A 14,275-nucleotide genomic window follows, 5' to 3' on the forward strand; every position below is an offset into this window, starting at 1 on the left:
GCTGCTAGTAGAAAAAGATGCTCTCATGTATTCAAAATGGTATAATTACCACATCTGCCACCAGGGGCTTGCTGTATCAAGCTAACCAGCAAAATCTCAACCTCTTGACCCGGACTGCCTCGTGTATCACATGACCAGCCGAGTAATATTTATTTTAGCTTAGTAACTATCCTACAGACACATTTAATAAATAAATGAATCATGGCTGACTCTGAAAAAGGATACATATGGACCACTGAAAAGCTTTTGTCTTGATGCTGCTTCTATGCTGCTTGCCATCACTAGAAGTCCAGGATGACAGCCGTATCCGCCACCACAAAAAGAACCTTACTCTGTGCACACTGAAGAAAATCAATAGGGTCAAATTTTCATTTCCCATTGACCCTATCAGAACTTTTGCAACTTTAATGTAAAAAATTACACCTGAAAGCCAAATGTGACACATTTCAGAGAAAACAAGACAAAAAATAAACACTTAAAATAACCTAGCTGCATAAATGTGTACACCCTTTTATAGTTGGCTGTGTGGCTGTATTCAGAATCAACCAATCAAGCTCATGTGAAATAGTACACCTTTCTTCACCTGAAGTTATTCTGATTAACTCCAACTGAATCTCAGTTGTTCTTATAGGATTTTTCTGACATCTTCTTTGTTGCATACTACTACTATAAGAGCCATGGGCCACAAAGAGCTTACAAAGCGTCTATGAGATCACACTGTTGAAAGGTATCGCTCAGAAAAAAAAAAAAATCCAAAACATTAGATATACCATGGAACACCGTGAAGTCATCAACAACTGGATAAAGTATGGCACAACACTGACTAGGCATCACTCCAAAATTGATAAGACAGCTGGTCATGGAGGCTGTCAAGAAGACTATCGCAACATTAAAAGAATTGCAGCTCTTTCTGTCTAGTACTGGTGGTTCCCTACATGTGACAAGTGTCTCCTGTATTCACTATCTGTCTGGGTTAGGTGTGGCAAGACATAAGCCTTTTCTGAGATAAAAAAAAAAAAAAAACATCCAACCCCAGCTAAGTTACTGCTAGAAGAGGTGCTGCTCACCCTGTGGTCTGTGTGGGTCCTAACGCCCCAGTATAGTGATTGGGGCACTATTCTGTCAAAAAAAAGCACCGTCCTTCAGATGAGACAAGCTGAGGTCCTGACTCTCTTGTGGTCATTAAAAATCCCAGGATGTCCTTTGAAAAAGTATAGGGCTGATCCTGGCCAAATTTGCCCATTGGCCTCTGTTCATCGTTATGGCCTCCTAATCATCCCCTTATAAATACTGATTGGCTTCATCACTCCTTTCGTCTCCTTTCCACCAATAAGCTGTTGTGTGGCGAGTGTTCTGGCGCAATATTGCTGCTGTCGCATCATCCAGGTTGATGCTGGATGTTGGTGTTGGTTGAGGAGATTCCCCCCTTCCATATGTAAAGTGCTTTGAGTGCAGAGAAAAGCTGGTTTGTTTAATCAAAGGAGACAGAGGAACAAGGAACATGGAACGTGGAGAAAAATAAAATTTGTAATTTTTTGGCTGCTGATTACGTGTGGTCTTGGTCTTTTTTTGAGATTATTTGGCCCAGCTTTTATTATTTTTACTATTATTTATTTTCTTTTTTAACAGGCACAGCACCTTCACTGAGATGCAGTTGCAGTCTTTAAAGAAGCTGTTGTTTATTACTGTGCTTAATACTGAACAGGGTATTTCTTGTGCTGAAATCTGCTGATAATGCAAACCTGCAGACAGAGGGTCCTCCTTATTGACTGTTTAGTTCATTATTAGTTTGATGACTTGTGATGTTTTTGACTAACAAAAGCCTCAAGTTATTTCCACATATACTGATGTAACTGCCAGAGGCAGCAAGGAAATTTAAAGGCATCTGTGAAATTTCCTTTAGACATGATTTGCTAAATGAAAAATCCATGGTGTAGTCTGCTGACTTCCACAAGTAAGTATAGGTTATATAATTATAGTGTTATAGTGTTATATAATTTTATTTCAGATACATACGTGTGTGAGTACATACAGTGTGTGTGTGTGTGTGTGTGTGTGTATATATATATATATATATATAATGTATATAATATAAAGTCTTAGGCACATCAGTATTTTCAAAAAAAGGGTTTCAAGCCAGTTATTTATATATTTTGCTGTATGTGTCAGTAGGAAATATCAGTTCATATGTAATAATGTAAGCACAAGGAGTCTGACAACAGCCGGTGTTCCACACTAAGATCTGATCTCACCATCATCAAATCTGTCTGTGATTACATGAAGAAACAAATGAAACTGAGACAAACTAAATCCAGAAGAACTGTGGCCGTGTCTCCAAGACGCTTGAAGAAATCGACCTGCAAAGCTACCTGAAAAACGATGTGCAAGTGTACCTGGACAAAAGCTGTTTTAAATGCAAAAGGTGGTCACAACAAATATTGATTTGATTTTGGTTAAAAGAAGTTAATTGATAAATAAAAACTATTTATGACAGTATTTTTGAAAGCATCCTCACTTTACAGCATTTTTACACAAGTGCCTAAAACTCACAGACACTGTAGCTTTGCAGGTTGGTTTCTTCAAGCATCTTGGAGACATGGCCACAGTTCTTCTGGATTTAGTTTGTCTTAGTTTCATCTATTTCTTCATTCTTCATCTGTTTCTTCACCTCTGCATGTTCTTGAGATTCATAAGCAAATCAGTGTTGTCATTTGTCATTTTCCTGCAGCTCAACAGTAGCCTAGCCACATGTCATTAACAGCTGAGATGATTGGCTCAAAACAACCTGGCAGCAGAACTGAGCTGCCATGAGTAAGATGGCAGATTTTAAATAGTGTAGGCTACTAGAAGTTATTTGCGCCAGTCTGACATATGCTGTTGACATGAATAAGAATGCTACCAAGCTGTTTTAGCAGAATTTTTGGACAGGGAGGAGACCATTTTAGGCTACTATACCTAAATATTTTACTTTCTCACAGTCTTTTCTCTTTTTGAGGAATTATGCTGCCAAATCCCTGATCCCTGCCAAATTACATAATTTTCCTACAAGACATAAATTTTAAAGTTAGACAAAGTTATAACTAATAGAAAAAGGATGGTAACACTTTGCAATATGGTTGCATTAATATGCATTAATTCATGCTTAACTAATGCACAGATAATCATGTTTTAATGTATGACTCATGAAGAAGTTAACCATGAATTAATGATTACTGCATCAGCAACTAATAAAGTTTCTATTTGATTAATAGATTGATTAATAGATTATTAATATATGAGTTGTTATTAATTAAATGTGTCATAATATATTAATTCCTTAATAACATATTGTATTAACTAAAAGTGTAAATTAATGTGTTAATTACCACAATGGCTGAAGCCATGTACTTCAACTTTCAGTTGTCTGCTTTGATTAATCGTTAACTAATGATTTGAAAATGTATCATTATGTTATGACTACTTGTTGAGGCGCATGACTATTAACTAATTGTTAGCTAATATGTAATTAATGGGTTTTGACAGTTGCACATGCAGTGAGTGTAATGACAGAGAAGGTGTTTGAATGATGCGTAAGTTGGGCTGCACACAAATATCAGCACACCAGAATCTGAACTACAGATTGATGTTGCACTGTGTTTAAACTGGATGTGACCATTATTGAGTCATGCCGCAACAGCTGTTTACACTGGATATGACAGACCATTGCAAGTCCATTTGTCCTTCATAACAGAAGTGATGTTTTGTTGTGTTGTGTTGCGTCGTGCTGCATCCAGTGTAGTATCACCATCACTGATTATAATGGGTTCTATTCTCTTTGTCCGGTCTTGACACAGTGTTACAAAATAGCAGTGGCCGGCCACATGTTCTCAGTGTTCCACCTTTGAATCCTAGACCTCAAGCTTAACCTGACACATTCCTGTGCCATGAACAACAAGGTTGTTGGATGCAGAAGTTCATCTGGTGGGCCTACAGTTAAATCCCGGTTGTAGATAGTTGGAAATTTAAAATCCATCCATGGTTTAGTGTAGATGTCAAAACCACAATGACATATTAGCTAACAATTAGTTAATAGTCATGTGCCTCAACAAGTCAAGTCATAACATAATGATACATTTCATATAATGATACAATTCATATATTACTTAATCATATAGAATCTTTATTAGTTGCTGATGCAGTAATCATTAATTAATGGTTTATTTCTTCATGAGTCATACACTAAAATATGTTAAGCATGAATTAATGCATATTAGTGCACCCGCATTGTAAAGTGTTACCAAAATGATTAATGACTCCCGTATTACCTGTGATGGCTTTTCTGAGGAGATATGTCATTGTGAGAAATTCTGCTTAATTTTCGTCATCTTTCCTGAGGGATAAATGTGTAGTGAACTTGTTCGGTGATTTTCTCTCATCATCACTGACATCAGCCTTCACAGCGGCGCGCATCAGGGAGCGCGCTCGACAATCGGAGCCCGAGACAGTTCATCTATGGTCTGCTTCTTCATTCGGCTCCCTTTCAACGCATTAATACACGGTAAGAGTCCTGCTCTTATACTCTTGCTTAATCTTTATGCTGTATGTTTTGTTTGCGTAAATCTTTTGACTGAAATATATGAAGCTTTTTTTTTGTACAATTCGCTCGGGGGGTTCATTTATTATTTACTATTAGAGCAAAAAAGAGCAACTTTTGTCTCTCTATTCTTATCATTCTCCTTTTCAGTATGTTTTTTTTTTTTTTTTTTCTTAGTTTGTATTATTTTCAAATCGCAAAGTTTGTCTTAGAAAGATGAGGTATGAATAACAATTTTGTTTTAAACCTAACCATTAAGACCAGCATTTTCACGTTTTTCTAATCAGGATACAGCCTTCTAGACTATAATCGCCGTCTCTTCTTAATATACTTAATTGATTTATAAGAGCAAAAATGTTTTATTAAAAATGTTTAATTTGCGCACAATGTGTAGACTATGTAAGAGAGTGCGTCTGTGTGCGCGCACCTGTGAGTGCCCAAGCTTGATTATAGTTATCTTTATGTTCATATCATAATTGTGTGTCTTGATTTGAGTGGGCAGCTGAGTTTGAAAGCATGCAATTACATATGAATTTTAATTAGACTCCAAATAAGTCTCTTCCTCTTTCTGCACACATCATTACTCATGACCGTGATCCGTCTGATGTAGAGAGAATAATGTAGATAATGGACTATATATATATATATATATATATATATATATATATATATATAGATAGATAGATAGATAGATAGATAGATAGATAGATAGATAGATAGATAGATAGATAGATATCAGATTCTCAGATTCTCAGTGCAAGATTGAAAGGATGCAATTTGCAAAGCTAAGCACTTGTTTTTTCCCCCATCTGATTGATATATATATATATATATATATATAGTAAATGTATAAGTATATGTATAATGCTTAATTTTACTGTAAACTTTTGTAAAATAAATAAATAAAAATAAAAGTTAAAATATGAATTATATTTAGCAAGTCAATATTGTTAAAATTATGTTTTTATAATTTTTCATTTATTTGTCTCTATGGCCACAGCTGCTGGAATAAATTCAGAAACTTGGTGCCGTTGTCCGGTACTATTTCTTTTTAAAATTTAAATGTCTTCAGTATTGCTTAATAATTGTGTGTCCCCAATGTGTGTTCTACTTACAGAGCCACACTTATAAAGAATACATTTTTTTTTTAAAACGATACACATATTGGTCACATCATGCCATACAGTGATATCAAGACATTGACTGCAATGAAGAAGTCATCAATACCATGACTGAATGACCCTCTGCTAGAGTGTGATTGTTAAGAAGGAACAGATGCTCCAAATGTAGCCCATCCCTAAAACACTTCCAATCGCTTCAGCAGTTAAGAGACCCCAAAGCAGATCAATAAAGACCTTTGTGTGATTTGTTCTCCAGCCTCAATGTCCTGCTGGCAAACTGGGAATTAGTCTTTGTTGGACACTGGAGACAGCTGGTCTATTTGCTTAACAAATGAGACACTGTCCCTCTCTCCCGCTTGTCTTATACAGAATCTGCTTTGATTCAACAGAGATGTTTCCGTGTAGACTAGTTTTATGGTTGATCACATGGCATGGTTCTCCACATTGCCTTCTTTTTGTTGTCTTCACGCCTCACAACATGCCAATAAAGACTGTAGTCCTGCTGGAGAGTGTGTGTGCTTGTGCATCTGTCTGTTTTTGGGACAGGATGAAGGAGTTTTCCCTGCTGTGAGGATGAGGAGCATTTTGCCAGGATGCTTAGCTAGAAGATAACAGGGCACATTGCAGGGAGCCAGTTGTGATACTGCGAAACAAAAGTGATATTTGATGAAGCTCCACATGTGTTGTAAGCAGTCACATTGGAGGCAGGATCTCTCACTATCTTTTCCTGAGCTCTCTTGGCACCAGATGGATTCTCCTTATGGCAATTTTAACACTTAGCCTGTTGTTACACGCTTTGTGTCCTTGACACTTTTAGAGCTGCCAAAACGAACAATGTGAGGTGTGAAATTGCTGAAACTGTTTGTTAAGAGATGGCTGCTCTCATTTGTGTAGATGGGTTTATTTCCCTCTTTTGAAGCATTCTTTTGTTTGATTTTTTAAATTTTAAGAGGCTGCATGTGAAATCTTAATGTTTCGGTCAACCTTATCTCAGATTCTCAGTGCAAGATTGAAAGGATGCAATTTGCAAAGCTAAGCACTTGTTTTTTTCCCCATCTGATTGATCTTAGTCACATATAAAGTGCTTATACACACCAACACGCCAGCAGCACAATAATGACTTACATTTAAAAAAAAAAAAAAAATTGAGATAAAGCATACTCTTTTCCTGCACAAAGTATGAAATTGTACTTATGACATCTTTATTACGGGGATATTATTGGTTTTATTGTAGACTGTGTTTTGTCCCTCCATATAAAGTCTAGGGATTATGGTTGTCTTGAAACCAAAATGTTGTCTTTGATACAATATCAGCCCCTGTCACCTCAACAGTGATACTAAATCAGTACATCAATACAAAGAAGAACAGTAGGTAGACCCTTGAATATGTGTGATAGACTTGCACATCATGTAACTGAAACATTTACTAAACTATTGATTCAAATGCTGTAATGTACAGGCAGACAAAGGTCACTTTATAATCAGTCAGGGTCATAGAATGAACAACTTACAATCTTTTAATAGCCAATAAAATTTAATCAATAATATAATCAATAGTAATAAAATCATCACAAGGTGCATCTCAGCTGTGTTTCCAAATAAGTTCTTCAAATATTTCAGAGCATTTTGTAATTGAAGAGAAAACAACAAATAATTAAATTAACATTTAGTTCAAATGGACTTAAATTTACATAGAAAGCCAAACTTTCTAAATTTAAATTGTGAAAATTTAGAAAATGTCTGTCGGTCAGAAAATGCTCAGGCCTCAAGCTCAAGTATAACCTAATAATTCAGATTAAATATTCCATGTATGAAATTTGACCATAACAGGGTGGACATAAACTAATGAAGCCCATTACTAGCTCAGAATGAGCAACATGCTAGCAGAATATTAACATTTAGGAGTACATTGAATAGATATATTAAAACACTTAATTTAAAAATAAAATAAATAAATAAAGAAACATTTTCATGTCCACTCCAGTATAAATTGACAACAAGGTGGACATGTTATGATATACCCTATTAGATAAGTCCTCTAAAAATTAGGAAAAGTGAGAAAAGTTAATGAATAATACATACTTTGCTTTTGGAGATGCTTTCCCTCCAAGGAAACTGTCACTTCTAGCAACTCATATGATTCAGAACTTATGCTTAAGATTTTAAAGGGCAATTAGCACCAAAGTAACAGGTGGACTGGAGTTTGAGAGACAAACTAATTTAATGGTTTTACACATTTAAAAAGGATGTATCATAATAAATTATATTTTATGTCAAAGAGTAAATGTACTAATACTCAAAACTGCTACTTTAGAAATTTATATGTAACCTGTTTCAAAGTTGAGAAAAAATGATTGAGGAAATGGGAATTTGTCTGTCTTGAGAAAAAAAAAAATTATTTCCTTTTTTAAATTATTCTTGGGTACTAATTTGTTGTTGTTGTTGTTGTTGTTGTTGTTAATGGGGTACATCTATGTATGGAAAACCATGTGACATGAAAGTTGATGAACAATTTATGACAAATATTCAGTATTGTTTCATAAGGTCATACAATCCAATTGTAGAAATGACAAAATTGGTGCAAAAGATTGTAATCATTGTGCATAATTTTTACACCTCTAAACATTAACTTGGCTTTCATTCCTTACATCACTTTGGCTGAAGCTATCCATGATAGCTAGTAAAAGAAAAATGTAATTTATAAGTATAGCTACAAGCAGCAATTACTGGGGCCAAGAACAAAAGTAACAATGAGACAAGCAAGCATGACCGAGCTTCAGAAAAAAACTGCAACAATAAGTAATTAAAGACTAGTTATTATTTGAGAATGGTTTTATCTATCCAAAACCTTTTGATAACTTTTTGCCGGCATGGATGATCTTAGCCGATTTTGGTGAAAATTGGTTCAACGGTCTAGGAGGAGTTTGAAAAAATAGGTTTTCAAAAAAATTCACCATGGCGGACCGCAAGTTTGACCGAACATGGCATAATTGGTATCAATGTTCTTGATATGACTCAAGAAATCTATAAAGACCAGTTTCACTAAAATAATTTCACTAAATTATTTAAAAGCTATTAGCATTTTTTGAAATTTATATTTTTTTAGTTATACAGAAGGTGGCGCTGTTCTGAAACTTTTTGAGTACCTTCAAGGCATGCCCTATGACACATACCAAGATTTGTAATGATACACTGATGCGTTCATAAAATGCAGCATTTTATGACAAAATGTGCTAAAGCACTGCGGAAATACAGCCTTGCATCCAATTTTGCGTGCTTTTCGTCAAATTTGTTTGCGTGTTTTTCAAGAACAGTTGGGTTTATAAAAAATCTTTTGATAACTTTTTGCAAGCATGGTCTGAAGATGATTTTATTCTTTATTCTTTTTTTTTTCTTTTTTTTTTTGAAAATCAGATTGAAATTTCTAAGAGGGAAAAGGGGAAGAAGAAAACTAATGGATGCAATAGGTGCCATCGCACCTTCAGTGCTTGACCCTAAATATTAATTCAATACTGAAAAGTGTTGATTAAAAAAAAAAAAATAAATAGTTAAAACATATTAATAATGAACTATTTTACTCACTGTGCGCTAAGTAATCTTGTTCTAATTAGAGTAGCCTATAACATTATTAGCTTGGCAACATGCTAACACCAAACACTGTTGAAATCAAATGTGAATCAAGTCTCCCATGTTCTTTGCTGACATACAAAGCTGTCTTTGTGCATTCCAAATCAGTCACTAATGAGGCTCCATTTCAGTGAGGATGCTGCCTTAGAAGGCAGCTACCTATGTAGGCAGTAGACAGCAAGGCAGCTTACTAGTTTTTTTAGCAGAATATTATTAAGTGCCACCCTTTCTTGATGGCTATTCTTGTCTTCACGGTCCGGCAGATTTGGTGGGTGTGAATCTGCCATGGACAGCATCCTCTCATGTCATATAGAGTCCAGCCAACTGCTTCTACACATCAAACATGACCCAATCCTAAACACAAACTCAAGCAAACTCTAACTGAAGTAGACCTACATATACTTCCCAGAATAGAAACCAATTAGAGTTAGCTGGTAATGACTAAGAAAATGTTCTCTGTGTCCCGTATGTGGTCTATACTCACCTAATTCAGTATCAGACAACTCTCAAAAGTTGTAACCTTCTTAGATCTTCCAGTTGAGGAAGTATAGAGAAAAAGCTTCAACCTTTCATCTCTTTGAAAAGCTTTTTTTTTTTTTTTCCTGCTTTCTGGAGGTAGCAGTGGTGCAACAGATGGCTTATGGAGCCCCAGATCTCAGCAGGAGGAGATGTTGAAGACCTCACAGTGGAAGCTCTCTCCCTCCTCTTGAAATGTCGCTGAGTTCATTAGTGAGCTTCACATTCCTTTCAAACTTTTGCACAATATCATCCAAGTCGCTTGTGGAGGCTTTTATCAGTTATTCACACAGTGGTAGGATCTGAAGTGTCTGAACACCATGTTGTGCTCACACATATCCTCTGTGGTTACTCCACCCCCATGCTTTTTTATTTCTATTTTTCTTTCATTCTCTTTCTGGTTTTGGGTCTCGTTGTCTTTTACTGAATTTCCAGCGCCATCCAAGGCTCCATGCTGTGACCATGCTGAATATCTTATATAATCTAAACTTGCCTGCTGTTTACTCTACGGACTACTGAAGTACTACTGTATGAATCCACTGAGATCTCTGTTTGTTGTATGGCTATACTTCTATGTCTGGTATCTCATATGAATGTGTCTGATATTGATGCATGTGTTTGTGATTTGTTTCTTGAGTTACTACAGAGGACTAGGTTATTGGAATGTGTTTCCAGCATATATATTTCTGTCAGATAGACTGGAAATGACAAGGAAATTGAATATTCTTATTCTTATATATATATAATTAGAAATATGAACATATTCAAGATATCGTGGAATAATTATTTTAGTGCTTTTTTACAAGGTGATGACAAGCCTATTTTAGTATCATTCATATACTATTATAATTTTTATTAAAAAAAATGAATTACTTTTTATTTGTAAAATGTTATTTATCCACATCTTAAATCCAGCATCACGTTGAGAACAGGTGTGTTATTACACTTTATATATATAAATCTTGTATATTTATAACGCTGCAGTTTCCAGCTGAATAGAGGCTGAAAAACAGACTCATTTTGGTAACACTTTATATAGCCCTATACAGTAATAAAGTACTTACAAATCATTTGCAAACTATTGGTTTATATTTAATTCATAGTTTGTTTATTGTAGTCTCTAATATGTTAATATATTAATAGGCTAAATAGTGAGCCACTGTCACTGTAATTAACAAAATTATTATTGTTTTATTAGCTCATAAAATCGTTAGATTTTTTTTATGCTTTGTTAACAACTTATTAACCATAGAAGTGATGTGCATTATTTTAAACTAGTAGTAAAGAAGTTGTTAATGGTAAATAGTGTGGAGTTCTCACTTTAGATTAGGTCATGGAAAATTGGAAAATGTCATTAAGTGCTCTAAGCAAACCTTTGATTGCATTAGTATTAAGTGTTCCTTAACATATTTTACACACACACACACACACACACACACACACACACACACACACACACACACACACACACACACACACACACACACAAACAGGCGCACCTATCTTAGTGGGGTCTCTCCATAGGCGTAATGGTTTTTATACTGTACAAACCGTACTTCCTATCCCCCTACCCTACCCCTATCCCTAAACCTAACCATCACAGGAAACATTCTGCATTTTTACATTTTCAAAAAAACATCTTTTAGTATGTTTATTAATCCATTTCCCTCGTGGGGACCGCTGGCTGGACCCCACAATGTAGGTGATCTCAGGTTTTTATTACATTGTGGGGCCATTTGGTCCTGTAACGATTCGGGACTCATGGTAAGATCCATATGCAAGCTTTTATTAAAGCAAGAGTGTGGTCGTACAGGCAGGGGTCAGATTACAGCAAACAGGTACAGCAAGGAACAGGCGGAATCGTAGTCAGGGTACAGGCAGTAGGTCGAGGCAGGCAGATATCACTCACAGGTCGGTATACAAAGCAAGGGTCAGGACAGGCAGCAACGGGTCAATAAACAGGAAACAGACAGGAACGGTAACAGACAGGGAAATAACGCTCGGAATTGTCACAGGGTGAATCAAGACTTCGCGGTGAGGTGGTGTGTGAAAGTCCTTTATAGTCCTGGTAATGTGTGGCAGCTGAGTGTGGTGATTAGTGTAGTGATTGGTGGAGTGAGTGCAGGTGAACGGCAGAGAGGATTATGGGTAATGTAGTCCGGGAACTGACAGGAACAGACGGTGATCGTGGTCCCCACAATGTAATATAAACAAGAACACACACACACACACACACACACACACACACCCTTTACCCAATTATAACCTTATCCCTAAAACCAAGCCTTGACCCTCAAACAGGCTTTTAAAGAGGTCTCAGAAAGTGAGGACCAACAAAAATGTCCACACTTTACTCTCTTGGTCCTCACTCCCATGGAATAAAACTCAAACCGGTTCTCACAAAGACATCTGTACAAGTACACTCACACTAACACACACATTTCCATGTTTTATGGGGACTTTCCAAAGAAATTATTTTTATAATTTATAATAAGCCTAACTGATACAATGTGATCTCATGAGTATTTGTATGCATTTTTTCTACCACACGTACATTTACTTACATTCACATAGATACATACAGTATTGACATATTTACAAAATTATGCTATTTATTTTATTTTATTTTTAAAAAGTGTATATGTTTAGCTATGGGGATAAGGTTATGCGTATGTATGTTTTTGAAAGAAGTCTCTTATGCTCACCAATGATGCATTTCTTAAAAAATAAAATAAAATACTGTAAAACAGTAATATTATGAAATATTAAAAATTAAAAGAACTGTTTTCTATTTGAATATTTTGAAATGTAATTCCTGTGATGGCAAAAATGAATTTTCAGCAGTCATTACTCAAGCTTATAGTGTCACATGATCCTTAAGAAATCATTCTAATATGCTGATTAGGTGCTCAGGTAATGTTTCTTATTATTATTATTATGTTGAAAACAGTTGTGCTGCTTAAGAGACTTCTTGTAATGTGTCCAAACTTTTGACAGGTACTGTATATACATTTTAAGGAACACTTAATACTAATGTCCAATAAAGGTTGGTTTAAAGCTCTTAATTATTGAGTTTTCCAGTGTTCCATGACCTAATCTAAAGTGAAAACTATTTACAGTTAAACAAGTTGTTAACAAATCTTAAAAACATTATGTAACTCTATGAGCTAATTAAACAATAATAATTTTGTTAAATACAGTGACAATGATTTACTATTTGTATATAGCCTATTAATATACAAACCCGATTCCAAAAAAGTTGGGACACTGTACAAATTGTGAATAAAAACAGAATGCAATGATGTGGAAGTTTCAAATTTCAATATTTTATTCAGAATACAATATAGATGACATATCAAATGTTTAAACTGAGAAATGTATCATTTTAAGAGAAAAATTTCATGCCATCAACACATCTCAAAAAGTTGGGACAAGGCCATGTTTACCACTGTGTGGCATCCCCTCTTCTTTTTATAACAGTCTGCAAACGTCTGGGGACTGAGGAGACAAGTTGCTCAAGTTTAGGAATAGGAATGTTGTCCCATTCTTGTCTAATACAGGCTTCGAGTTGCTCAACTGTCTTAGGTCTTCTTTGTCGCATCTTCCTCTTTATGATGCGCCAAATGTTTTCTATGGGTGAAAGATCTGGACTGCAGGCTGGCCATTTCAGTACCTGGATCCTTCTTCTACGCAGCCATGATGTTGTAATTGATGCAGTATGTGGCCTGGCATTGTCATGTTGGAAAATGCAAGGTCTTCCCTGAAAGAGACAATGTCTGGATGGGAGCATATGTTGTTCTAGAACTTGGATATACCTTTCAGCATTGATGGTGCCTTTCCAGATGTGTAAGCTGCCCATGCCACATGTGTCACGATCATGAGTTGGAGTGCCAAGTTTAGCCACCAGAGGGCACTCCAACGACTTTTGTCACCTGTCTACTACATTACCCATAAGACACTTCCCTGGACTCATTATCTCATTGTCATTGCACCCAGCTGTTTTGTGTTTCATCATTAGTGTCTGTCTTTTTATACTCAGTTGTTTCTGTCCTTGGTTGTGGTTTGTTGTATTGTCTTGCACATTTTGTATCGCTGGCTTTTTGTTTTGTGGACTGATTATCTGGATTTTGACCCCTGCCTGTTTTGGATGTACGACTGCGGATTGCCCAATAAATGCTGCAACTGGATCTTAACATCTTGTTCTTGTGTGCACCGTGACAGAACAAACCACCACTGCAAGATCTAGCAGCATGAGCTTCCGGATTCCTCCGCCAGCCAGTGAGTCCACTCCAGAGCCCGCTCTAGCCAGTGAGTCCACTCCAGTCCCGCATGTTCTCCCTGTCAGTCCTATGATGGCCAAGAGGACTGTCTTCACTTTTTATGTTTTGGCGGTCTTGCGTGCCTGGAGGATGCACTCAGAGCAGCCCGAGCACGCTCC

At 36.1% G+C, this 14,275-nt stretch overlaps 1 protein-coding gene across 4 annotated transcripts in view; it reads left to right on the top strand.

The window, feature by feature from the left end:
* Nucleotides 1–4,462: 4,462 nt before the first annotated feature.
* Nucleotides 4,463–14,275, top strand: part of draxina (dorsal inhibitory axon guidance protein a) — a 53,822-nt gene continuing 44,009 nt past the window's right edge. For 2 of the 4 annotated variants that reach the window (XM_067387413.1, XM_067387416.1), the window contains exon 1: nucleotides 4,463–4,537. The gene's annotated coding sequence lies outside the window, so the exon portion shown is untranslated. Of the gene's footprint in view, nucleotides 4,538–10,042; nucleotides 10,051–14,275 lie in introns of those variants that run through there. The other 2 variants (XM_067387414.1, XM_067387415.1) reach the window with 2 other exon arrangements.

This window comes from Chanodichthys erythropterus, chromosome 6 (genome assembly GCF_024489055.1).
Source record: "Chanodichthys erythropterus isolate Z2021 chromosome 6, ASM2448905v1, whole genome shotgun sequence".
Classification (NCBI taxonomy): domain Eukaryota; kingdom Metazoa; phylum Chordata; class Actinopteri; order Cypriniformes; family Xenocyprididae; genus Chanodichthys; species Chanodichthys erythropterus.